This window comes from Microtus oregoni, unplaced genomic scaffold (assembly GCF_018167655.1).
Source record: "Microtus oregoni isolate MIOR12 unplaced genomic scaffold, Mior012 000011F_ref0000422, whole genome shotgun sequence".
Lineage (NCBI taxonomy): Eukaryota > Metazoa > Chordata > Mammalia > Rodentia > Cricetidae > Microtus > Microtus oregoni.
The window spans coordinates 15876893-15904631 of NW_024543070.1; the positions used below are offsets into that span (position 1 = coordinate 15876893).

General features: G+C 45.5%; 1 non-coding gene across 1 annotated transcript; it reads left to right on the forward strand.

The window, feature by feature from the left end:
* The first annotated feature begins 5482 nt into the window (after nt 1-5482).
* LOC121453725 lies at nt 5483-5586 on the forward strand. The gene has a single exon (XR_005975047.1). It is a non-coding gene; the product is annotated as a U6 spliceosomal RNA (small nuclear RNA).
* The last annotated feature ends 22153 nt before the right edge of the window (nt 5587-27739 follow it).

Below are 27739 nucleotides of genomic sequence, written 5' to 3' on the forward strand. Positions count from 1 at the left end.
AGGCCCTGAGTTCAATTCCCAGCAACCACATGGTGGCTCACAACCATCTGTACTGAGATCTGGTGCCCTCCTCTGGTGTGCAGGCATACATTGAGGCAGAATGTTGTATACATAATAAATAAATAAATCTTTAAAAAAATAAAATAAAACTTAGTAGTTTTTTTCCTTAAGAATTTATTTGCTTTTATTTTATGACCCGCCCAGCAGGTCCTAAGTTATTCCAGGGTCTGAAGAGGCACTATCTATCTGAAGACATGGGCACGAGAGAGAAACAGACGCCAAGCAGTATTCTTTTATCAAGGCATCCGTTTATTGAAGCAAGTTTTATGTCTTATATACTCCTCGGTGAGGAGCTTGGGCAGAGGGAACTGGGGAAGGGGGAAAGGAAAGGAGGGGCTCAGTAGCTAGGCAGCTAAGCCAGGCAGTTGCAAGGTCAGTGGCTAGAGCAACTGCTGTTAGTGATAAGCAGCAAACAAAGAAGACACTCTGTGGTGCCCTCTGAAGCTGGACTCTCCAAGGGTAGCACACAATGTTTTAGTTAACTTTAAGTTTTCTGTCTCAAGGTTTTTACTTCAAGGCCCTGTGAGAAAGGAGAAACCTGAAATGGCTCCTGACAATTTTATGAGTATTGGTGTTTTGCCTGCGTGCAAGTCTATGCACTAAGTGCTTGCAGTGTCTGACTAAGCCCAAAGAGGACATCGGCTCCCCTGGAACTGGAATGACAACAGGTTGTTAGCCTCCCTGTGGGTACTGGGAATTGAATGCAAGTCCTCTGGAAGAGCAGTTAGTATTCTTAAACCTGGAGCCATCTCTCCAACCCCTAGCGGCATTTCCCGTCTTCTTTATCTAGTTCCAAGGCATTTTCATCACCTCCAAAGGTAGCTGTGTACCAATCAGACAGTCATCCTTCACACCGTTCTCCAACCCCTGCTACACCAATCAACATTCTGTCTCTGTGTCACTTTGTGACTTGCTTCTTTTTATAGCATACTGTTTTTAAAGTTCACCCCTGGTACAGCTTGCATCTGCACTACATTGTCCTCTGTTGGCAAATATTCCATTGTGCAGATGCTGCAATCGGTGTATTGATATGTCAACTGATGAACATCTTGGCCATTTCCACTTCTTGCTTAGGAACAATGCTGCTATGAATATTCATGAGCGAGTGTCTGTGTGAACTATACATTTCTTTTCAAAGAAGCATTAGCTTTTATCTGAATCCATGTACTTTATGCAACTACAGCTCTGTGAGCCATCTTTTCAGGATAATTAGAAACTCTGTTGACTCACAGCCTCCTTTCCTGAAAGCCCAATGCAATTTTATTTGTGAAGGTCTAAACCCTATCAGTCTGTGCTATTTATATTGCCAATAAGAACATTAAATTAAGAAATCACTTAAGGTTGGCATGGTGACGCTCACCTTCAATACCAGCAATCTGGGAATGGAGGCAGGTGGATCTCTGTGAGTTCTGAATCAGCGTGGTGTATATACCACATTCTAGGCTAGCCAAGTGATACACAGTGAGGTCCTCCCCCATCCCTCTAAAAAAACTTACAGGGCTAGATTGACGACTTGGTGACTCTGGAGGATCCAGATTCGATCCCCAGCACCCACATGGCCGCTCATAACAGCAGGCTGTAGCTCCAGTTCAAGGGGCCCCATGTCCTCTTCTGGCTTCCAAGAGCACTGCCAACACACAGTGTACAGAAATTCTTGCTAACAAAACACCCATATACACAAAATAATAAAAGTTTTTAAAGTTTTAGATAGTCACTAAAGGAACTTGGAATATGGCTCAGTCAGTAGGATGCTATATCTCCCAGGACCATCTGCCCAGAGGGTGGCACTGCCCACAGTGAGCTGTGCCCTCCCACATCAATCTTTTTGTTTGTTTGTTTTGTTTTGTTTTTCAAGACAGGGTTTCTCTGTAGCTTTTGGAACCTGTCCTGGAACTAGCTTTTGTAGATCAGGCTGGCCTCGAACTCACAGAGATTACATGCCTCTATCTCCTAAGTGCTGGGATTAAAGGTGTGCACCACCACCGCTCAGCTTTCCCACACCAGTCTTTGACACGCCACAGAGACATGTCCACAAGACAATCTGATGGAGGCATTTTTTCAGCTCCAGCTGATATCAAATTGACAAAACATCTAATTAGGGCAGGCAGTCTAGAACACGTGAAACTCAGAAAAAGATTCGACTCAGTGCTAGAATGTTAGAGGGTATGCATGTATGTGGTCCTGGGTTCAATTCCCAGCACTACAAAACTACAAAAAGGTCACATGGTTGAATCTCAAACAGCCTTTCATACCGGGAAGAGGAGGAGGCAATGGGGTAGTTCTGGACAGTTTTATTAGATGTTATGGTTTAGATACTATTCCCCCCCCAAAGCTCATGTTCTGAGATTGGTTTTAGGAAGATAATTGACTCGTGAGGGCTCTGACTTCATGAATGATTTAATCTACTTAGGGATTCTTAGCTTAATAGTTTTCACGTGAAGGACTTTGGTAGTAAAACAAGCTCTCTCTGCTCCCTGACCCCCATGAAACAAGCAGCTTTCCAAGTAACCAAGCAAGTGACCATGAACTGAAACCATGATCCATACGCTCTCTCGTTCCTTCTCATTGATTTCTCCCAGGATGTTTGTCACGGTGACCAAAAGAAACTGAGTAACACAGAAAAGGTGGTGCACGCTCTTTGGAGAAATGATTGAGCCCGGAGAGCAGGCAATGGCCCGAGGTGCTGTTCCTAGGGGCTTTAGCTGAGATGGTTGATCTGTAGATTCTCTCTGTGACATGCATCTCGTCTTCTGTGGTATCGACATCTTAGTTCAGAGACTGTTTCTCCAGCTCATCACATCAAAGCATCACACTTTGGGTGTCATGTGCTGAGCCCCAACAATGGAAGTGGTATGGCAGTAACTCCGTTTATTATCTATGCACTCAAGATTCAATCTTTTCTTTTTAATTTTTGACGTCCTTTAATTAGAACATTTCTCCCTTCTCTTTCCTCCCTCCAAACCCTACCATAAAACCCTTCCCACTCTGCTTTGAATTCCTGGCCTCTTTTCATACAAAGTATTATTTGCAAATATTTATGTATATACATGTATATGCATAAATAAGCTGTTCTGTCTGTATAATGCTACCTGTATCATGGTCTCAGGGCTGATTGGCACTGGAAAACCAAACAGTGTGCTCTTTCTTGTCAGTTTTTAATCTTATTTCTTGTTGGGAGCACAGCACAAAGATCCCTGTGCCCACAGAGCTCCAGGGAGACCAGAAATGTGAAGTACACAGGATTGTCTTTCCAAGGGGAAATATGTAAAACCTGATCTTCTATCCAGAAAGCTGGGAATTGGAAGTGATTAATAGCCAGGGACCTGCTTTATCTGTTGGGCCAGGCCATATCAAGCTCCTACAACCAGGACTAAACATTGGTAGGAATATAAATGATATAACATATCATTTATAATATAACATAAATATAGCCAGAGACTCCCACAACCAGACTGGAGACGCATAAGAGTCTAAATGGCCCTTACATTATCTGTATAGCCAGGCTCCCCCAAACTCCCACAACCAGGACCAGAAGTGGCCAATAGCCCAAATGACCTTTATACTGTATGACTGAGACCTGGCCAGACCCTTTCCTAGACCCTTAAGCTAGTACAGGTAGCCTATCTCTAGAACTCATCTTCTTAGAAGAAATGGCATGTACCCTGAGTCAAGTTTCCATGTAACTATGTTTCCTTATACACCAGGAAGTGTATTACACCAGGAAACCTTTTTCCAAATTATACTGTTTAAATTTATTGGCAATAAACTGCCTGGTATCAGGCTCCCCTAAGTCTTGTTCCAAGTTGACAAACTCAGTCTAGACCAAGGGTTCATTCTCATCTCTTTAAGATTTGCAGCCGGGCGATGGTGGTGCACACCTTTAATCCCAGCACTCGGGAGGCAGAGGCAGGCGGATCTCTGGGAGTTCGAGACCAGCCTGGTCTACAGAGCTAGTTCCAGGACAGGCTCCAAAGCCACAGAGAAACCCTGTCTCGGAAAAAAAAAAAAAAAGGGAAAGCTTTGCTTCTCTGCCTGCTGTGACCACCAACAATGGTTCCCTTCAATTTATTTGTTTCTTGACTGGTTGGGTTTTTTGAGGCAGGATTTCTCTGTGTATTTCTGGCTGTTCTGGAATTTGTTCTATAGACCAGACTAACCTCAAACTCAGAGATCTGCCTGCCTCTTCCTCCTGAGTGCTGGGATTAAAGACACGCATCACCACCACCTTGCAATTTTATTTATTTTTAATTAAATTTATCTATCTATCTATCTATCTATCTATCTATCTATCTATCTTTTATTGTGTTCTCCTGTGTCAGGGCACATACACCATGACACTCATGAGGAGGTCAGAGCACAGCTTGAGGGAATCAGTTCTTTCCTTCCATGTGGGTCCTGGGATTGAGCTCAGGTCGTCAGGCTTGGCAGCGGGTACCTTTACTGCCTGAGCCATCTCCCCACTGGAGGCTCAATTTTTGAAATGTTACAAACATTTACTGTTTGCTGATGAATCTTGCTGTTAACAGAATCACCACAGATAAGGTTTATTAAGGTCAAAGAAGGGAAACACAGGGCAGACAGATGGGTTTTGAATGGCCCTCCTGACTTCCTACTGAAGTTGTAAGTTCTTGAGAACAAAGACTATGTCTTGTTTATAACTGGGTGGTAGGCACATCAGAAATATTCTGTACTTGCTAAATAAGAGAATGAGAGAAGATGCACATAGGAGGAGATTTTTCTAGCTTTTGCCCCCCTCAGCCCCCAGCCCCACTCACTTGTGAAGCACCCGATGGGTGCTGTGTGGTGATGGTAGAGCCGCCACTTGAGAGAGCAGTGGCGGTCCTTTCGATCCATGGGCACACAGGCTTTTTCTGCTTTGCACTTCTCTTCCAATGAAACAATTGTGATGACTGCCTTGTCCCAGAACATACAGGACTGCATGGCATTTCCCAGCACTTGCTGTTAATTTCATGCACCGTTAGGTTTCCGCTCTTTCCCGTTTCAATTAGACTCTACGTCCCGCACTGCGATGCCAGAAGCCCCCTGGAGAATACCGTGCGATCTGATGACAGGCTTAGGTGGAGGAGGCCATCAGTGACCCCAGAGAGAACGCACCCCCGAGCGACCTCCACCCACACTAAGCTTGCTCTCCAGATGACGGACATCCACTCACTCTTGTCCCCACTGCCACCACGGCATTATGAACGCATTCCCCAGCCACCACTGAGCCAAGATGGCCACCGTGCTCTTGATGCGGCATTCCAGGCAGCAGCTGACGGATTTTTATGTCATTGATTGGCAGTCTTACACGATTTATCACAAACATTGTAAAAGGAAAGACGGTCTGTCCCCAGACTGGATTCAGTTTTCATTGTGGCTCAGGTCCTTTTGGTCATAACGGAACCTTAAAAACACAGTGCTGGTGCTCGCTTCGGCAGCACATATACTAAAATTGGAACGATACAGAGATTAGCATGGCCCCTGCGCAAGGATGACACGCAAATTCGTGAAGCGTTCCATATTTTTAAAAATAAATAAATAAAAATTAAAAAAAAAAACCAGTGCTGGTTTCTCCTAACATCAAAAGTCTGCAAGGTCAGAGGGCCAGCCCCTTGTCTGTAGAAAAAGAAAATCTCTACAAAGATACCTTTTTAAAATAAAATTTGGGCTGAGGAGACGGCTCAGTGGAGCAAGAGTGAAGACCCCAGCACCCACATACATGCTAGGCGAGAGGGGAAACAGGAGACCCCAGGATCAGGCTGGGGAGCTAGATTAGCTGAATGGCAAACTCTGGATTCAACTGAAGGACCTTGCCTCAATACATAAGGTAACAGTGATCTAGGAAGATAATCGATGTCAACCTTGGGTTTATACATATTCACACAGGTACACATACATGTGCACAGGTATATGCACCCACACACAATGAATATGAACACACACATACACACCCAAATAAATAAAATCTGTCTGGGATAATGGTTCATGATTATATTTCCAGATTCAGGAAGCTCAAGACTGTTATAGGCTGAGCTAGGACAACCTGGGCTACATAGTGATACCCTGTCTTTAAAACAACCTAACTAAATAAATGAGTAAATAAAATTTAGGTCCAGGGGTTTATCTCAGTGGTAGAATGTGTGCTTAGTATGCACTAGGGCTTTCATTTACTATCCAACACCAAAAAAGTTCAAATAAAAAATAGTATTTAGGGACAGGCAGTGGTGGCACATACCTTTAGTCCTAGCACTCAGGAGGCAGAGGAAGGCAGATCTCTGTGAGTTTGAGATAAGCCTGGTCTGCAGAGAGAGTTCCAGGACAGCCAGGGTTACACAGAGAAACCATGTCTTGAAAAACCAAACTAATTAATGATTAAAATAATAGTAATAAATATTTGGCACTTTTGAAGCATGGAGAACAAAACATTTACTGGTGCACATTCTCAGTGCTCTCACACTTCTTTCTTATCAGTACTAGACGACAATTATGACATCACATTAGTGACAATGAACAGTTAGAAATGCTAAGCTTGCTGGGTATGCTGGCACACACCTTTAGTCCCAGCATTCAAGAGGCAGAAGCAGGTGGCTCTCTGAGTTCAAAGCCAGCCTGATCTATAGAGCAAGTTCCAGGACTAGACAGAGAAACCCAACTCAAAAAAAGGAAGGAAGGAAGGAAGGAAGGAAGGAAGGAGAGAGAGAGAGAATTAAATTTGAGAGCACAGTGAGAGCTGACGGCTTTGGTCCCTGTGCTTTCTAATTGCCATACTTAGTAATTATTCCCAATTTTCACAGGTTTCTCTCGAAAATGCAAGTGCATTAAGTGAAAAATACAGGAGGCCAGTGTTTTGGGTGGGCTTCTGGGCCACATCCCAACAGATTAGACAAGTTGACCTTGCCTTTGTCCTCACGTGCCAAAAGATGAACCCCAAGTAACCTGATGTTAGCCGACTGGTTGTCTCCCCAACGTTCTGTCTCTGGTCACCTTCAGAGTCTGTTGCCACTTTCTGTGGCCTCTAAAGCAGACCCCGGCCACTTGGCTCATTGGGATGCTTGTTTCATTCTTTGGGATGAAGTACTGCCCATCTAGTTAAATTAAAAAAAAAAAAGGCAACTGAGATGAAAGGAAACTGCTTTAACTGTGTCCTTTAATGGATCATATATATTCTTTTACAAATTTTACCAAAAAGAAGAGGATAAAGAGCCAAGCATGATGGGAAAAGTTAAAAAAAAATTAAAAAGACTAAACATAGTTCATTGGTAGAACACATGGTTCATGACTGAAGGAAAAGGAGGAGGAAGTGAAGGAGGGGGAAAGAAGGAAAGGAGGGAGAAGAGGACGAGACACTACAACATGCTCTGTTTGTTTGGTCATTTGCAGCAGGGTTTCCCTATGTGCCCCTGGCTGGCCTGGTACTCACTATGTAGCCCAGGCTTGGCTCCAGGTTACAGCAATCCTTCTACCGCAGCCTCCCAAGTGCTGGCCTGAGCCACCACACCCACCTGTGGTTTATCTCTTTCAGCTGATTAACACACTTTGGCATTCTTTTCGGCTGTACCCTACCCACTCATTCACATGGGTTTCTAACACATGTATGTGTCCTTACCAATGGCAGGGTATCTTTTAAAGAATCCAGTGGGCCCCTGGAGCCACTTGAGATACTGCTTATCAGTAAGAGGGAGTCTAATGGCCACTCCACCCTGAAAGCCTCTGATTGCTTCTAATCAGTGTTTCACCCTTTCGCTCAAAATCCATCAGTTTCAGCTTCATCTGGCAAACGCCACTGCAAGGCGGAACATCTGTGGGACTGGGGTGGGGAGGAGGAGACACAGGATGAGGAATAAATGTTGCAATGCACCAGGGAGAAGGTTATTTGCAGTGAGTCCTAGCTGGCTGTCACATGCTGGGGCTAAGGGTCATCGCTCTGCCTATCAATGCAGCATCGCTCCTTGCAGAGGCTTCAGATTAATGGTGTTGCCCCAAACATTCCTTTATTATAGTCACGGTTGGCATATTCATACACCTGCTGAGTCCACTGGGCCATTGTGTCTTCCTCCAAGACGCCTGGACACTGTGTGTGTGTGTGTGTGTGTGTGTGTGTTTGCATGTGTGCTTGTTCAGTTGTGTGCAGGTGCATGTGTGTGCCCATGTCTGTGGAGACCAATCTCAGTTGTTATTCTTCAGGTGACATTTGTCATGTAGATATTTATTTTTGTTGTTGTTTGAAGACAGGAACTCTCACGGGCCTGGAACTCACCCAGAAGCAGTCCAGATGGGCAGCGAATCCCAGGGTCTCCCTATCTCACCCTTTCCAGTGCTCTTGTATAGTCAAAAGCCATCACGCTCAGCTTTATTGTGTAGATTCTGGGAAAGTTGGACTCACGTCCTCAGGCTTGGACTGCAAGTACCTTACCAGCTGAGCTACCACCCCAGCTCAACAAACATGTTTTAAAAGTTATCCAAGTTATCAACATGTAGAAAAATGAAAATAGACCCATATCTATCACCATGCACAAAACTCAAGTCCAAATGAATCTAAGACCTCAACATAAAGCCAGCCACACTGAACCTTATAGAAGATAAAGTGGGAAGTACACTTGAACGCATTGGCACCAGGGAGACCACTTCCTAAATAGAACCCCAGCGGCATAGACACTGAGAGAAACAATTAATAAATGTGACCTCCTGAAACTGAAAAGCTTCTATAAAGCAAAGGACACAGTCAACAAGACAAAACGACAGCCCACAGAATAGGAAAAGATCTTCACTAATCCCACATCAGACAGAGATCTGATCTCCAAAATATACAAAGAACTCAAGAAATTGGACACCAAAAGATCACATAATCCAATAAAAAAATGGAGTACAGACCTAAATAGAGAACTCTCTACAGAGGAATCTAAAATGGCTGAAAGACACTTAAGGAAATGTTCAACATCCTTAATCATCAGAGAAATGCAAATCAAAACAATTCTGAGATTCCATCTTATACCTGTTAGAATGGCCAAGACCAAAAACACTGATGACAACTTATGCTGGAGGGATTGTAGAAAAAAGGGAACGCTTTTGCATTGCTGGTGGGAATGCAAGCTGGTACAACCCCTTTGGATGTCAGTGTGGCAATTTCTCAGAAAATTAGGAAACAACCTTCCTCAAGACCCAATAATACCACTTTTAGGTATATATCCAAAGGATGCTCAATCGTCCACAAGTACATATTCTCAACTATGTTCATAGCAACTTTGTTTGTCATAGCCAGAACCTGGAAACAACCTAAATGCCCCTCGATTGAAGAATAGATAAAAAAAATGTGATACGTTTACACAATGGAGTACTACACAGCAGAAAAAAAAATAGTGACAGCTTGAATTTTGCAGGAAAATGGATGGAGCTAGAAAACATTATTTTGAGTGAGGTAACTCAGACACAGAAAGACAATTAACACATGTATTCAATCATAAGTGGTTTTTAAACATAAAGCAAAGAAAGCCAGCCTACAAGCCACAATCCCAGAGAATTTAGACAACAATGCAGACACTAAGAGAGACTTACATAGATATAATCTACATGGGAAGTAGAAAGTATAAAAAGACAAGATCTCCTGAGTAAATTGGGAGCCTGGGGACCTTGGGGAGGGTTGAAGGGGGGTGGGGAGAGGCATGAATGGGAGCACAGAAAAGTGTAGAGCTCAATAAATATCATGGGTTCTGAGGGATAAAATAAAAAAATAAAAAAAGTTTGGTTTACAACACCCAGGTCAGGTTGCTCACAACTGTTTATAACTCCAGTTCCAGGAGATCACTAGCCTCTTTGGGAACTCCATACTCATACCCACACACCCACACACTAAAAAAAGAAAAAAATCTTTGAAATTTCTGGCAAATATGTGCAAAGAATCAGGTAAGATTAATTTTAACAATGTATCATATTAGACCCAGCACATGTAAAGTAATAAAGATTTAATGTGCACTCAATTAAAAAGGGGATATTTTATGTTTGAGTGTGAGGACAGAGTCTTTTTTTTTTTTTTTTTTTTTTTTTTTTGGTTTTTCGTGACAGGGTTTATCTGTAGCTTTTTAGTCTGTCCTGGAACTAGCTCTTGTAGATTAGGTTGGCCTCAAACTCAGAGATCCACCTGCCTCTGCCTCCCGAGTGCTGGGATTAAAGACATGTGCCACCACCTCCCGGCTAGGACAGAGTCTTCTTACATTGCCTAGACTGTCCTCAAACTCATAATCCTCTTGCCTCAGGCTTCTGGAAACTAGGATTGCAGGCATGCATCACCATGGATATAAAATGATATTTTGCATCCTTTGCGACACACTTTGTTTCATTTCTGCACTATGACTCAGTTTGGACTGGTCGCATTTCAAGTGCTCAGCAGCCTCATGAGACAGGGGGCTACCACAGTGAACCAAAAGATCTAGATTTCTTGGCTGAAATCAGCTTGCTGTTGCTCCCAGCATGCATCTAGGCAGCCCGGGTCTGCAGTGCTCCAACACAGCAATTCTCTTGCCTGATTCAGTTGTCGTTATTGCATGCCTGCTCCTGGGCTCAGATAATTGTGCAGGATTAATCATCATTGGCTTTCACAGTGCACGTAGCAGAAGCACACGGGTTGCCAAATTACAATTACAGCATTCTTTCTTTGATGGAGTCAGAGCTGATGTCTTTGTGTTTCCTTTATGGCAGAAATGAAATTAAAGCCACACATGCAGGGCTCACAGAAAGCCCACAGCTCCATCAGCAGATTGGTCAGGCTTGGAGAGAAGGTTATTAGGCTGGTTCTATATGAAGGCCAAAAAACATTAGGAAAATAGATAAAGCCAGAGTGCTGAGTGCTCGGGGCACTTCAGCTCTGCCTCCCAGAGGTAATGCATGCATTTCTCTAAAGCTGTCTACATTCTCTTCCTTTGCTGTACCCAGGTAAATGGTTGTATAAGACATACTGAAGAGGGTGGGAAAAATACATACACGCATGTGCACGCACACACACACACACATATGCACATACACGGGTCAAAAACTGGGCTCTGTGCAAGAAGATCTCATACACACACACTCCTAGGTGTAGTGATACATGCCTATAATCCTAGCACTTGGTGGGCCGAAGAAAGAAGATCAGGCCTTCAAGATCATTCTCAGCTACATAGTAAGCTCTAGCTTGAGCTACTATGAAACCAAGACAGGAGACACACTGTTGTTAAGGAGACACACTGTTATACTTAGTTATTAAGTCTCCATACCTTATAAGTTCCTGTTTCCCAAGCCTAATGGATCCTGCAAACCATGTCTTTCAGCCTACACTAAACTTGGGACCCCCATGATGTATGCTCGCCCCTTTGCCTTGCTAAACTCCTACACCTATGACATGACTGCCCTTTTACCTTGTGAAAATGTGTCTTCCCTGATACCTTAATGACTCCCCTTCCACCTGGTGTATTCTTCTTTGTTTTTGTTTTGTTTTGTGTTTTTCTTGAGACAAGGTTTATCTGTGAAACAGTCCTGGGTGTCCTGGAACTTGCTTTGTAAACCAGGCTGGCCTCGAATTCAGAGCTCTGCCTGCCTCTGTCTCCCAAGGGCTGGATTAAAGGCGTGGGCCACCACCTCCAGGCCCCACCTGGTATATTCTTGAGCATCTGCCCAGCAGGCAGCAGCCTTGAGCCCTGAGTTGCCCACTCTCTGTCCAGGTGATGACAGCCAATTATTTCCATGCCTGTTTTCTAGCCCTAACCCTTCCCCATAAAAGGGACCTCAAAAGCTAGTAAGTGGTTACTCTCTGAAATGCTGACTTTGGGAGAGGCAGCCAGCTGGCTAGTTCTAAATACAGCTTGCTTTAATCAGACAGTGGTGGGAATGGTTTTTTTCTCATGTCTAATACTGCATGAGGACCTATCTCAAAAACACAAAACTAGGGTTGGTGACGTGACTTGGGGGTAAAGGCACTTACTGTGAAGCCTGATGACCTGAGACTGACACCCCCCCCCCGCAAGATCCACAATCTAGAAGGTGAGAACTGATTCCCACAAGTTGTCCTCTGATCCACACATGCACATACAAACCAACTAAATAAAATGCAAAAAAAATTTACACCCCCCCCCACACCAGTGTAAGAAGAAAAACGCCTTTTAGCTGGGCAGTGGTGGCATATGCCTTTAATCTCAGCATTCGGGAGGCAGAGGTAGGTGGCAACTCTGTGAATTGGAGGCCAGCCTGGGACAGCCTGGTCTACAGAGTAAGTTCAAGAACAGTCAAGGATACACAGAGAAACCTTGTCTCGAAAAACCAAAAAAGAAAAGAGAATACCATTTAGACACGTAAAAATAGCTTAATCAGGATCCCACCACACCCAAGGCTGCGCCTGATAATCAAAATCTAGCAACCTCACTCAAGATAACCAGACTCAGTTCCAGACCCCATGAAGCCCACTGGGCAGAATATACACAGAGAGCCAGAGCAATGCTCTGCTCTGTACATCTGGAGAGATGCCGCCTTGATCTATCCTGCTGCTGAAGCATCTCCCCAAAGATTCTGACCCTCTGTTAGAGACTGGACCTGACCTTCAGCTAGGATGTGTCATACAAGTGAGCAACCTTAGGGAGATAGGCTTAGGACTGTTGTCAGGAATTTAGAGTGTGAACCTGTGTGATGACCCTCAGCATAATAAAACAACTTTTGTTATACTAACTATGTGTATCTACCTTGTTGCTCTCAACACTATTCTGTCTACAGTTTTGTTTTGTTTTTCAGTGAAGACCAGTAATTGCTTTAGAAGTCTCTTTATGTTTCCTTCTGGGGCAGCTTGTAACAGTTGCCTAGTGATTTGTTTGTTTATTTTTGGAAGGGGCAGTACTGGAAACTGGACCTAAGACCTAATATTTTGAGCTACTATGATGCTGTGAGTGTAGTGGTTTGTCCTGTCCCTTTAAGAGATAAGCCTCACCCACTGCCCCCCTTTCCCCTGTCCACTGAGGCAAGCGGATCTTCCTTCTGCTTCCAGCCTGAGCTCTCTTTTTTTCATCTCTCTCCTGAAGAGGTAGCTTCTCCTCTCCTCTCCCCCCTCCTCTCTCTCTGTTTCTCTCTCTCTCTCTCTCTCTCTCTCTCCCCTCTCCCTCTCTCTCTCTTTGTTCTTTCCCCTTCTCCCCTTTCCCCTCCATGACCCACTAAATAAATACCCACTTTCTCTGCATGCTGTGCCTATTCATCTCTGTCTCTCACCCTCCGTGGCTCCTCAAGGGACCAGTCTCTCACCTGCCGCCTCCCACCCGCTTAGGACCCACAGAAGACTTGGGTGGTAGGTCTGGCTGCCCCTTGTGGCCCTCCATAGTCTCCCACCCGCTGCTGCCCTAAACCACCCATGATGGCCAATTGTGCCTCTCAGGGGAACTGTGCCACAACATTTTACCATTACAGTGAGGACATTTTATTTAGATGGGTCCTATATATCCCAGGCTGACCTTGAACTTACTATATAAGGAAGATTTTAAACTCCTGATCTTCTGGCCTCTACCTCCTGAATACAGGGATTACAGGTGTACATCATGATACCCAGTTTATATAGTGCTGGGGATTGAACACTGGGCTTTGTACATGCTAGGCAAAATCTTTACCTATTGAGCTAGAGCCCCATCATGTATTGAGGACATATTAGAGCCAAGTGATAGCAAAAACTATGTCATTAACTCTTACAGAAGTGGCATATTAACATCCCCATTTCACAAAGATGACAGCTAAGACAGGAGGAAGATAAAGGGATAGGCTTAAAGTCACAAGACAATAAGCATCGAAGCCAAGATTTGAATCCAAGACTTGACTGAGTCCAAAGCCTTACTTGCTAAAGTTTGCATATAAAGATAAATATCTGAAACAGAAGGCCATCAAACCTTGCTGGCACTTCCCTTAGTCAGCTTTAGGGGAGGGGAGTTAGGATATCTGAGAAGAGCGGGCGTATGATAGGGCTGGGAGGTGCAAAGTGTGGTTCCTCTTCGGTGGGAAAATGAGGACAGATGGGTAAGTGCCTGGGTGTGGGAAGCAGTCCTCAGCCCCGGGACTCCAGCTCCCAGTAAGCCTCGTCTGACCTCACTAAATGGCCCTGAACAAGCTTCTGGGCTTCAAGCACTGTAGCAATAATGGCTCTGCCCAGGCTCCCTGAGGGAATACTTGGATTAACTAGTTAATGGTTGCATACTAGTTTGAATAAGCAAAGAGCCCAATAAATCTTTACATAGGTCTTGTTAGCACAGAACTTGGATCTTGTTGATTATACGTGATTGATAAAGGAAGATCAAGCCCTCTCTGTTTTATTGTTTTAATCAGATCATTTGGCAGTGCTTGGCTAGACAAGAAATACATAGCATGCCACATTTGTTCGCCAACTACTCTCAGACAAAGCCAGTGATATTTTTAGAACCTAAATGCAATCTCAATAACCTCAGGTAGAGAGGATAAGCAAAAAGTAAATATTTGTTGAAAGATTAAGTACAAAAGAATTGATGCTTGCTCATAAACCTGTTTTCAAGGAAAACAAACAAAAAAAACCTTATTTTATACGTCCACCTGTACTATGGTACTATGCCCGTAGTATGGTGTCCACACTACGGGATGGTTGGTTTGCAAGTCTTGGGCAAGGGCCTGGAGATTTAAACATGCACAGACACACAGACAGAGAGACAGACATGGAGACACAAGTCATCCTTGAACTAAGAATGCCCACTTTAAGTCCGGTGGTGGTGGCACATGCCTTTAATCCCAGCACTCGGGAGGCAGAGGCAAGCAGATCTCTGTGAGTTCAAGGCCAGCCTGGTCTACAAGAGCTAGTTCCAAAGCTATAGAGAAACCCTGTCTTGAAAAACAAAACAAAACAACAACAACAAAAGAATGCCCACTTTATTGTGTTCCAGGACAGATTATATAGGGATAGCCACACTCAGCCAAACCCACCAGAAACCACTCCCCTGTCATCAGGAACTCCTGAGGGTCTCATGCTCAGAGCAGCTGCAAACACAGGAAAACAAGTTGTTTACAGGAATTTCAGGGTCTGGGGGTCCACAGTCCCCAACATATAGGTACTTTGCCTACATGTAGGTCTGTGTACCATTTGCAAGTGTTGCACCATGAATCAGATGAGGAGTTACAGAAAGTTGTGAGCTGCAGTGTAGGTGCTAGGAATCAAATCCGGGTCCTCTAGAAGAGCAGCCAGGGCTCTTAACCACGGTGCCATCTCTGCAGCCACATTTCTGGCTTTAAAAGCCTCTTGTATGTTATCAATGGTTTGCCTAAGGATTGGAAATGTTCTCCCACAGTGTGAGTATGGATTTCTTCATCAGCAAGCACACAAAGAGTAGGAGGGCCAACTCCCAAATTACTGACCATCCTAAAGAAACTTCAAGCTACTCTTCCCAGCAAAGGGTTTGAAAGAGCCCACAATTAGCTGGGCAGTGGTGGTGCATACTGTTAATCCCAGCACTCAGGAGGCAGAGGTAGGCAGATCTCTGTGAGTTCAAGACCAGCCTGGTCTACAGAGTGAGTTCCAAGACAGGCCCAGAAAAAAGAAAAAATAGTAAAAGAAAGAAAGAGTCTCACAATTGCTCTTGGACAGGATTATCAAGGAAGAGGGAAATCTTCATTTGTTCAATACAGTGTAAAGTAGAATGTTTTAGTCTTTAAAGGAAATTATCTACTAAAATAAAGTTCCAGTTAGAGATCAAATCTATATCTCACTAAGTCCACGAAGCCTTAACTATTTGAAAAAGTGTGAAGTATTGGGCTGGGAAGACGGCTCAGAGAGTAAAAGGGCTTGCTTTGAAAACATACATACCTCAGAAGACCAGTAAAAAGCTGGGGGTAGAGTAGAGACAGAAGTGTCACTGGGGCTTGTTGGCCATCAGCCCATCTCCAGGTTCAGAGAAAGACCTTGTCTCAAGGGAATAAGGTGGAAAATGGACACCTGTATTCTTCTGATACACAACGCTCCCCGCGCATGCGCGCACACACACACGCACACATAATGTGACACTTGAAGATTTTGTTCAGCTGCCTTTGAAACTGGCTGGATGCTGTGAATTATTTAGTGCCTAAGCTTATACGTGTTTCATGCCAATAAAGCCATTTGTCCAAGCTACTATATTTCTCAAGCCATGATTCACCCATTTGATAATGGCAGTCGATCTATGTACCGTCCCTCATGAGAGATGTTCTATAACAGTGGTTTTTCAATTCTTTTAGGGGCAGAATCAGGAATCATGTGTTCACAAGAGATGGTACTTGAAAATCCAATCTGTTATGAAATGGAGCTGTCCTTGTTGGACCGGGAACCTGGAGTCTCGTTCTCTGCCCCTCCTCAGTCAGCACAGGACACTCAACCAGAGAGGCCACTGCTTTGTGAGATTCTTGCTTTCCAAGTAACAAAGGCAGTGAATGCATTAGTCCTGGTTCTCTTGAGAAACAGAACTAATACACAATGAGCCGGGTGTGGTGACTCAGGCCTTTCATCCCAACGTTCTCGGGGCAGAGGCAGGCGGGTCTCCAAATTCAAGGTCAACCTAGTCTACAGAGCTACTTCCAGAACAGCCAGGTCTACCTACCCAGAGGAAAAAAATTAAGTGTATATACGCATATACTTTTATATATGTCGGAATCCTGAAGCTTCTTGCTCTATTGCCAATGAAGGAATGAAATTGCTATCAAAAGCAAGGACAGGCCAGGCAGTGGTGGCGCATGCCTTTAATCCCAGCACTCAGGAGGCAGAGGCAGCTGGATCTCTGTGAGTTTGAGGCCAGTCTGGTCTACAAGAGCTAGTTCCAGGACAGGAACCAAAAAGCTATGGAGAAACCATGTCTCGGGGGGAAAAAAAAAAAAAAAAAAAAAAAAGCAAGGGCAAACAGGCAAGGAGTAAGTGATTCCTTCTTTCATGCCCTTTATATAGGCTGCCAGCAGAAGGTGTGGTCCAGATTCAAAGTGAATCTTCCCACTTCAAAAAACCCAGATTTGCCGGGCGGTGGTGGCGCACACCTTTAATCCCAGCACTCGGGAGGCAGAGGCAGGCGGATCTCTGTGAGTTCGAGACCAGCCTGGTCTACAGAGCTAGTTCCAGGACAGGCTCCAAAGCCACAGAGAAACCCTGTCTCGGAAAACAAAAAACAAAAACAAAAAAACAAAAACCCAGATTTATGCTTGGTCTTTCCACTTCAGTTTAAAAAAAATCACTGTCAGGTTTACCCAGCCACTTCAGTTTTGGTTAATTCCAGATGTAGTCAGTTTGGCAACCAAGGATCACCATCATAGGCAACATGGGACCAGCTGCTCGTATTAAATGGTGTGAAAGGAATGGTGTTTGGCATCTTACAGCGGCAGGAAGGGCAGGGAGGGCGAAAGAGGTTAGCTGGCAAACCTCAGCTCATGCTCGATGGTGACAATGAGGTCAGAACTGGGAGCCAGGGGTCCCTTCCTTTGGCTTAAGCTAGGATACAACTCATTCTAGCTTTGCAGAGGTCGGCGTTGGGTTGAGGGGCCAACTAACTTTGGGGTCAGGAATTGCAAAAGAATAGGAGAAGTCTGTCCATCGTGATGAAATCTGCCTACACCCAGCTTCCCCAGCACACACTTCCAACATTTCCTTTGTCCTTGACACATCAGAGAGCTACAGCTCACCGAGGCTCAGGGCTCCAGCACAGGCTCAAGTTCCTCACCCATCCCAGGCCCCTTGCAGAAGCTGTGACAGCAGTGAGGGTTTTTGGTTTTTAATCCTTTTTGTTTCTCTGCTACTAGAATGCCTGTCTTCAACACCAGCACAGAAGACAGCAAAGAGCTACACTGGGCAAAGGGCAGTCTCAGTGAGTCCTCGGAGCGCCTCAATAAGGTACTGTAGCACCTCAGGGACTCCGCTGTTGAGAGCTCACCATCACCTTTGTCATCTTTAACAGCATCATCTGTCCTGGTCCTCATCCTTCCAGCCTCACAAAGATGCTACACTTCAGGCAGATCGTTTTTGCTGATTCTGAGACAGGTCTCACTCTTCCAAGGCTCCTTCCTCGGCCTCTTGAGGGCTGGGATTACAGAAGCAGGTCACCACGCCCATTTTCTGAGGGCCTTTGTTTTTTGTTCCTTCAGTTTTGAAAGAGGGTCTCATGCAACCTAGTCCAACCTCGATCTTGCTGTGTAGACAAGATGACTTTGAACTCCGGATCCTTCTGCCTCCACCTTCCAAGCACTGAGATTACATCTGTTTCATGTGGTGCTGGGGATTGAACCCAGGACTCTGCATGCTGGGCAAGCACTCCACTAACTGTCCCAAGCCCCCTCTGTGAACCTATTAGAAAACTACTTTAACGTGAGTATGTGTACACCATGGCACATATGTGGAAGTCAGGGGACAGCTTTGTGGGGTGAACAGTCCGTTCTCTCCTTCCACCTTTACGTGGGTTCCAGAGATCAAATTCGGGTCACTAGGATTATTTACTGGGCAATTTCACCGACTCTGAGAGAGCTTTTAATAATTCAGTTCTTATTGTGTCATCCTCACGTAAGACCCTTTAGGTGCTCGCCGCTTCTGTAGTGGTGTAGGTGGGAAGAGCGCTTACGAACAGTGCACGCATGCGCACAGGGGATACATGTGCCCTCTCAGAGGAGAGTGGTCTACAGGATGATTTAAGCTGGAACGTGGCTTCGAGATGGGTTCCATCTTACAGCCAGGAGCATTTGTTTATCCGCGTGCGTTTATTTAGGGTTTGACTTATCCACAAAGGAACTGGTATGGCTGGGTATGTAACAGCTCATTTCCTGAGCAGGCAACAACAGGAAGCGTTCTCAGCTACATTTCAGAAACATCAATCCTATGATAGGAACCCACTGCGGAGCCAAGTGATAATAAACTAACTGCTATTCCAGTCGTCCTAAAAGTCTTGGAAGGGAAGATGCGATGCCTGCTAAGGAGCTCGGTGCAGCGGAAGGAGACTGAGTCACGGCTTAGGCTGTGGCTCATCCGAGCAGTGGTTCTCAGGCTCCCACCACAGCCCTTCTGTTGATCATGTCACTAATACCTGTGCTGGGCTCTTCAGCGCCCACATAGTGACTCACAGCCACCCAGAATTCCAATTCCAGGGATCCAACCCTCATCTTCTAATCTCTGTTAGAAGGCACACATGTGGTACACATTTGTACATGCAGGCAAAACAGTCATACACATAAAAGGAAAAAATTAATCTAAAAAAATTAATTAAAAGTTAACTTATTTTGAAAATAACGATAACAACAACAAAAAAAATCTGGGCACAGTGGCAAATTCCTGTAATTGCAGCACTCAGGGTCAGGAGTATTAGGTACCAAAACTTAGGTCCTGATGTTGTATGGCAGGCACTTAACCAACCGAGCCATCTCCTGTTTCAGGACATTCCTCTTAATATTTTTTTTTTTTTTTTTTTTGGTTTTTCGAGACAGGGTTTCTCTGTAGCTTTAGAGCCTGTCCTGGAACTCCCTTTGTAGACCAGGCTGGCCTCGAACTCACAGAGATCCACCTGCCTCTGCCTCCCGAGTGCTGGGATTAAAGGTGTGTGCCACCACCGCCCGGCTCCTCTTAATAAATATTAGGTTGTTCATATATTTTTTTTTGCTATGGACAATGTTATATGTAAAAACTGTGCAAAGATAAAATAGTTTCTATAGAGGAGGAATATCTGAGGTAAGAAGTATGTATATTTAAATTTTTAGCAAAAAGATTTGTGTGCAGGTCTGTCTGTCTAATTCCCTAGGGATGGAATCACTGGTAGCAGTGAGCCTCCTGACATAGACTCTAGAAACTGAACCCAAGTCCTCTGTACGAACAATACCTGTTCATTTAACCACTGAGCCATCTCTCCAGCCTTATATTTAATTTTTTCTTCTTTTTTCATTAAAATTTTTTCTAGAATATATTTTGATTATGTTTTCCTCTCTCCTAACTCCTCTCAGGTCCTCCCCACCTCCCTACCCTCCCAACTTTATGCACCCACACAGATCCCCCCTCCCCGAGATACTTCTCAGTTAGATTCTGAAAAATGAGTTGGGGGGCCTTTTCTGAACAGGAACCTAGAAACTGACCCAGTACTATGCTTTTGCCTTTGGACATGTGACAAGAAGCTGTTGTCAGTGTTCATAAGCCAAATGCAGCCTCAGATCCGCCTGACAGTGTGACATCTCCCAACAAACAGGGCACTCTCTACACTGAGGAGTGGGCAGAGGAGGGAGCAGAGAGAGGGTTGGTCCTCATGCTGGCCTCCTGCAGACTGCCTGCTCTGCCCTCCCAGGCTGCTTAACAGCCATGAAGACATAGAACAAAGACAGGAGGACTCTGGGTGAGGGACAGCACCATGCACAGTGACTGCTTGTTTCCCTGAAGACCTCAGTACACCCCACTGAAGGGCCCTTTAGGCAAACAGCTAATGTTAATGGTATGACTCAGACATGCTCATCCCTCAGAGCTTCTTCCTGAGGGCTCTGCTCCTCGGCTTGTGAGTAAGGATGTCAGGAGTGACCTGGTTTTTTCACATCCTCCAGCCTGCAATCACTAACTACCCTTTCTTTTCTTCTCCAAATAAAAGATTAAGCTGGATCTCATCCCAGAGTTTCAGCGAACTCCAGCGTGGCTGCTGATGCATCCTGGTCACCTCCTGCCCCTTCTTCCTGCTCTGGAATCCATGGTCAGCATCTTGTTCTCTCATTGTCCATCCCCTCATTATTGTCCTGGCTGCCAATGGTTTTCCTGGCGTTTGTGGTAAGGAATGGGGTTATAACACTGCCCAATAAGGTAACAATACAAGGAAAAGCCAAGTATCACCCATCTGGAAAACTCTTTAGTCTCTAAACCATGGAGGATCTGCTGGCTGAATTCTCAACCCCCAGCCCTTCAGCTATTTGTTGGATTACTGCCTCTGTCTCAAAAATCCTCTTCCATCTTCCCAAACCTCTTTCTGCTCAAATCTCCAGAATACAGCTTCTAAATTCCTGTTGCTTTGGTTGGTACAGTAATGTAATTATCTTAAAATTACAGAGCATTTAACAAACTCCATGTTTAAATTTTGGCTCATCTGCTTGCTGTGTATGTAGCTGCTACCCTTCAGTGAGTTACTTTGCCTCTCTGGGCTCCAGTTTCTTATCAAACAGGAGTTAAATTCAAACGGATTTAAAACAGTTGTCTGGTATCTGTCAGGTGGGAACTTTGTAAGTGTTCTTCAGTTATAGGCTCTCTCCTTCCAACCTGGGAAATCATACATGAAGGTGTCCTTCTTTAACTGTGTGTGGTGGCTCCTGCATGTTTCCCTAGCACTCCAGAGGCTGAGGCAGAAGGATTGTCTTGAGTTGGAGGCAAGCCAGAGTTACTCACAGAATGATGATACCTGCTGTTTGTTTGGTCAAAAGTGAAACCCAGCCCCCTGACACCCCTATATCCAAGGATTCTGGGATGTTTGGGTTGGAAGCATCACCCGAGCTGCTGGCATTCATCCTTGGAGCACCAATGGAGCAGGAATGGAGCAGGAAGCCCCACTTCAAGCCCTCTCCCCTTTGAGTCACCTTGGTCCGGACTCCACCTCCCCAGGAAGGGCCAAAAAAGCCCACCAAGCATTGACCCCTCCCCAGGGAGGGTCAGGACCACTCCCACAGGCTAGTTAGGCTGCCGCCCAGAAAAGGAACACGAGGTCTCTGGGTTTTGCGTGGGCTCCCCTGCTCTCTTCCCCTTGCCATGCTCTCTCCCCACTCTCTCCACCCCCCACACACCACACCCCCCTCCGCCACCTGGAAGTGCCGCATTAAACGTGGGCATCTTTTATTCGGTCTAATTAGGTCTGACTGGAATTATTTGTGTCGGCGGAGAGGCTCCTCTTAAGAATTATTCCTAACACCTGCCACTCCCTTAGCAGAGCCAGTAGTTCGCTCCTAAAATAATAATTTTCTTTTTTGATCATGTACTGTTAAGAAGCCTGTGAAAGGCTTCGGCTTGCCAAGGTTTCCTGGTAAACATGAGGAGGCTCTTGGACAACTTGAGCTTGGAGTGTTTCTTGCAATCCAAAGTCAATATCCAGTGTATATGGTCGTGGGGCACTTCGCAGCCCCCCCCCCCACACACGCACACACACGCACATCTTTCACGGTTCTCTTAGACTAGACACTTTCATTTTGGTGGGGAGGGGGTTGAGACAGGGTTTCTCTGTAGCTTTGGAGCCTGTCCTGGAACTGGCTCGTGTAGACCAGGCTGGTCTCGAACTCACAGAGATCCGCCTGCCTCTGCCTCCCGAGTGCTGGGATTAAAGGTGTGTGCCACCACTAGACACTTTCATGTAGCAGGTTTTTTTGGACATCCAGGCCCCAAATCATGACATGGAGACTTATTATTAATTATAAATTCTTGGCCTTATCTTATGCTTGCCCCACTAATTTTCGTAACGTAATTTAACCTGTTTCTCTTTATCTACATTTTGCCTTGGGGCTTTTTACCTTTCTTTCATTCTGTGTGTCCTGTTTTTCTGCTTCCTCCATGTTGAGGTGGCTGGCAGCGGCCTGACTGGCTGGCCCTGGGCGTCTCCCTCTCTTTCTCCACTGTTTCCTTCTCCCTCAAGACTAGATTCCTCCTCCTACTTATTCTCTCTGCCTGCCAGCCCCAGCAATCGCACCTCTGCTAGCTATTGACTGTTCAGCTTTTTAACCAATCAGGTGCCTTGGTCAGGCAAAGCCGCACATCTTTACATTCCTTAAACAAATACAGTATAAACAAGGTAACACATCTGTTGTGCTTTCCTGTTGCTTTAAGGGACAAGCCACGCCCACTCCCATTACCTCTGACCTGCCCGCCACCATCTTGGCCCTTCCTTTTCTGCTTCCTTGACGTGTGTACATGTTTTTTTCTGTCTCTCTCTCCTTTTATCTCTTTTCTCTCCTTTTATCTCTTCTCTCTTTCTTTCTCTCTCTCCCTCTTTCTCTCTCCCTCTTCCTTAATAAATACTTATGGCTATTTCCTGTGTTTATGTATCTGTTACCTGCCGCCACCGCCCACGTGGCGCGTGCCCTCCCACTGGTGGGAAGCTGTAGCCGCTTTTCTCGTGGCGGGCTCCGCCAGCCCGCCCGGGGATCCTTTTTTTAATCCCAGCACTCGGGAGGCAGAGGCAGGCGGATCTCTGTGAGTTCGAGACCAGCCTGGTCTACAAGAGCTAGTTCCAGGACAGGCTCCAAAACCACAGAGAAACCCTGTCTCGAAAAAACAAAAAACAAAAAAACAAAACAAAAAAAAAGAATAACTAATGGTGCCACATGACTCGGCGGGACTCTGAGCTCCCTCCGGGGGCAGAATCAGGACCTGAACCTTCTCTACAACGACCCACGTATTCCATCTGCCTGGATGCAGCTCCTCCAAACAACAAATCAACTAATCGTGAGTGTCCCCATCTCAGCCAACTTAACCATCTCTTTTAACCCACGGGATTGACCATTGAGCTCCCGGCAACCCTTCACGGTTTTTATGGAAGGGGGGACCTCAAACCACAGGATTTCAGGGCCTCGGTTGTTCCTTTCGCTGGCATTCAATTTGGCTTGACTCCTGTGCTAAGCCCATGCCTGGGACTGCGTGTCCTTAGCCAGCTCTCAGCTTACCCGCGCCTGGAGGCTTGGGGTCTCCAGTTCTTCCTCTTTTTCTCTTTTCATTCCTTTTCTTCCTTCTTTTCGTCGTAACTGCTGCTATGGTGCAGCACACCGCTACAGTGCAGCCTGACCTTGGGCTGAATCCCTCCTGCCCGGGAATCCCTCTCCCTTAGGAGGCTTGAGTCGATTCAGCCAGGTTATAGCACCCCCCCTGTGAGCTCGGACGCCTGTTCACCGGGCCTGGATGTTTGTGCCATCTGCATCTCGCCTTAACGGGGGGCCGTTCTCGTTGTAGGCTTGAGGTGCCACGGTTTTTGCGGGTGTTGGCACGGCCTTGACCATGGGAGCCAAGCCATCCAGACCTATCACTCCGGCCTCATGCTTTAATGCCTTACACTTATCCATCTCTGTCCAAATAAGTGGCCCCATTAAAACTATACACAGCCATTTTTCGTTTCCAGCCTTTTGCCCCTCCCCTCTGCAGCTTTTGTTGTGGCATGGCGGGCTCTCTAACAGAGCAGACTACACGTGGTGGTCACCATCTTGGCTGAAGGCCAGATGGGTCAGGTGACTTTTTCCGCCATCTTGGCTGAGGGCCAGATCACGTGACCACACTCTCCTTGATTTTACCCTGCCTCTTCACTTGGTTTTCACTAAACTCCTCATGCTAACTCTGTTAAATGTGTTTTGAACAATGGTCAAATGCCTTTGATAGGGCCCGTCAGAGGCGTCCACGTTGCCCAATTCTTGTTCACTCTTTCTACGTATAATAATTATTTATTACATCTCATTTCAGACTACAAAACGTGAGTCTTATATTTTAGACTGGTATGTACCTTTAAGTCTCTTAAGCTGTTCTCTACCATTGTCAGTTCTAACCTTATATTACAAGCAGTTCTTTCCCTCTCTCTACCTTTTTACAAATGTAAATCTTACCTGTTGAGAGCCAGTGTGGTCAAGCTCAGACTCAACTTTCCAAACAAATTCTATACTATAGTTATACCTGATAAACAGCCCTCAACTGCTCAGAGATCTGGGGAATGTGATATTTAAGTATTTAATTATTAAAAACTTTTCACAACAACAAAAAAGAGACAGGTTGGCTCCTAGCAGCAGCTCTCTGCTCCCTCCAAAGAAGACAGAAGACAGACACGTACAGAACAATGTCCTTCTGAATTTCACTTCGACTGCAGAGCGCTGACCATTTGGCGAAACTGCCTTTCATCTAAAGTAAAGACCTCTAGACGTGGACGGAATCACTGGAATCAACAGCCTAGCTGCTCAGGTCAAGGTAGGCCTGTCTTCCTACAGATTTCTTAGCCCACAGGGTCTTCTGCAGCCTGGCAGGCCCTGCGCTAAACAGCAAAGCTCAAGTGCATCCTTCCGCGACCATGGAGGACCCAAAAAAGAGTAGCTCTGGGTGCCAACCAAGTAAGTTCTCTGTCGTTTTTTAATCAGTAACTCAAGTAAAATCTTATCCTTCTCAAAGATCTCTGACAGTTTGATAGCTGAGAGGTTTTCCCAGATTACCTCACCAAACAACTTTCAAACCAAATTTATCTCTTATGCCACAGTCATTATATGTCTAAAACTTCTGTTTTCACAAACCCAAGGAGTTCTCGTGAGTTCCAGGGAGCCGAATTAAAGAATCCACCTTAAACAGGTCAGATACATCCCCCTCAATTCCCTGGTCCTAAAAATTGTTTTCCCTTAATTTAACTTTGTTCTTTGTTCTGCCAATACCTTAAACAGGATAAGAGATACCAGACATTTCCATGCCACAGACATCAGTCAGAAACAAAGAGACCAGCTATGCCAGGATGTGACCAGCACCCAGCCCCCCCAAAGACAACACTCACAATCAGCCGGAAGCAGTCTTGAGAGTTTGCCTGAGAGTTCGCTGCCCCAGTTCCTTTGGGCTGTGGTGCCTGGTCTCCTGCTTTTTATTATAAGGAAGACCTGGGAATGTTGTGCTTTCCTGTCGCTTTAAGGGACAAGCCACGCCCATTCCCATTACTTCTGACCTGCCCACTGCCATCTTGGCCCTTTCTTTTCTGCTTCCTTGACGTGTGTACATGTTTTTTCTGTCTCTCTCTCCTTTTATCTCTCTTTCTTTCTCTCTCTCCCTCTTTCTCTCTCCCTCTTCCTTAATAAATACTTATGGCTATTTCCTGTGTTTATGTATCTGTTACCTGCCGCCACCGCCCATGTGGCGCCGCGTGCCCTCCCGCTGGTGGGAAGCTGTAGCCGCTTTTCTCATGGCGGGCTCCGCCAGCCCGCCTGGGGATCATTTTTAAGAATAACAACATCTTTTATATAGTTAAAGTAATATTCTGCAACATAAACAAATGTAACATATTTCTACATAGCTAAGTAACATTCCACAACACTTCTGAGTCATCCTTTATCTTACTCTCCACCCTCAGCACCCCAGCACCCTTGCTGGGGTTCCCTGTTAATTCTCTAGCTCTGCTTCTTCCTGACCATCAGCTTTCAAGGGGGTCATTGTAGCAGTCATGCAATGTAACGGTCTTTCTTCTTTAACTCTTGCCTTCTTTTATGTGTACACATGTGTACACATGCCACATCATGCGTGCGGAGGTCAGAGGACAACCTTGGATGCTGATCTTCACCTTCCTCTTTGTTTAAAAATAGGGGTTCTTGTTTCTCCGCTGTATACTAGACCCATGAGCATCTGGGACTCTCCTGTCTTCATCTCTGGTTTGTATGCAGGCTCTGGGGATTTGAACTCAGGTTGCAGCTAGCTTTTTATCTATATAGAGTTCATTGAGATGTATAGACTTTGGGCCTGGTTAATTTTGGTGTATGACTTATGTTTTGTTTTGATTTATAATAAAGCTTATTAAAATACTAAATATATTTTTGAAAAATTTAAGTTAGAGTACTACACAGTGGACAAGCATTTGCCTAGCAAGACTCTAGATTCAGTCCCCAGAGCGTGCGCGCGCGCGCACACACACACACACACACACACACACGTTCATATATACAAACACTGCACATATACACACACGCTCTGGCTTCTCCTCACACCTGTAGCTCTTTCTAGCCTCGGAAGGCATCTTGTCTGGCCACCCTTTTCAAATCAGCTCGCCTCGCAACTTCCCTGGGTCCTACCGTAGAATGCATTCTCTTCAGCCTCTTCGTATTTCTACATAAACCATAGCCTCCATGAAGGCAGGAGCCGCGTCTATCTTGCCGCTGCTCTGGTCCAGCACTTTGCACCTCCTATACTTTGAATAAGTGAACAGACGGATGGTTGATTGAATCCTTACTGAAAATGAAGCTGAATCTCTCAGGTAAACATGTGGTCTGAGGAAATCGGTCCAAGGTGGGAGTCTCCAGAGAGCTACCCCTCGGCAGAGGTACCTGGCTCCCTTCCGTGAGCCGGGTTAGATCTAAGACAGGGGTGAAGGCCCTGTGACAGCAAATAAAGACCTGTTTGCTCTCACCCTGGCATAAATGCTATATCTATGCCAGCGCAAGGGCAGAGCTGCAGCCCCCGGTGCTGATCTCCACCAGCTGCTGCCTTCTTCCACCCACCAGAGAGCCCACCAAGTTGCCATAGCAACAGATGGCTGCTCCAGAGTCCAAATACGGATGTTTGCATCTCTTGATACTTCTGGATGGGGAGGGAGGATGTGGGCAGCCCACAGCTATGTCCTTGTTCAACCCGCTTCAGGTCTGTCCTGGTTACTAAGCAAGTGCTTTCTCCTATCCCTTCACCTTCATCTCACACCTTCCTGTGATAGTTCCTGAAAGCCTTGGCTTCAGATTCATCTCAGATTCTCCTGCTTGTGGCAGGAGAAAAGATGAGCTCATAGGCAAACTCTCTAGGACCAGGAATTCATTCCTGGGCAGAAGAACAAAGGCTTTGGAGTCTCTCGTGGCTCACAGCTTTCTAGACTGCCCTGAGAATATTTTCTTTCTAAATACCACTTTGTTAATCTAACCACTCTCTCTTGGACTCTTGCGTCTCATGGACAGCCTTTTTGGTACCCCCAAAAGAAGCAAAACCTGGTTTTTACTTCCCCAAAACCCTTTGGTGAAACCGCTG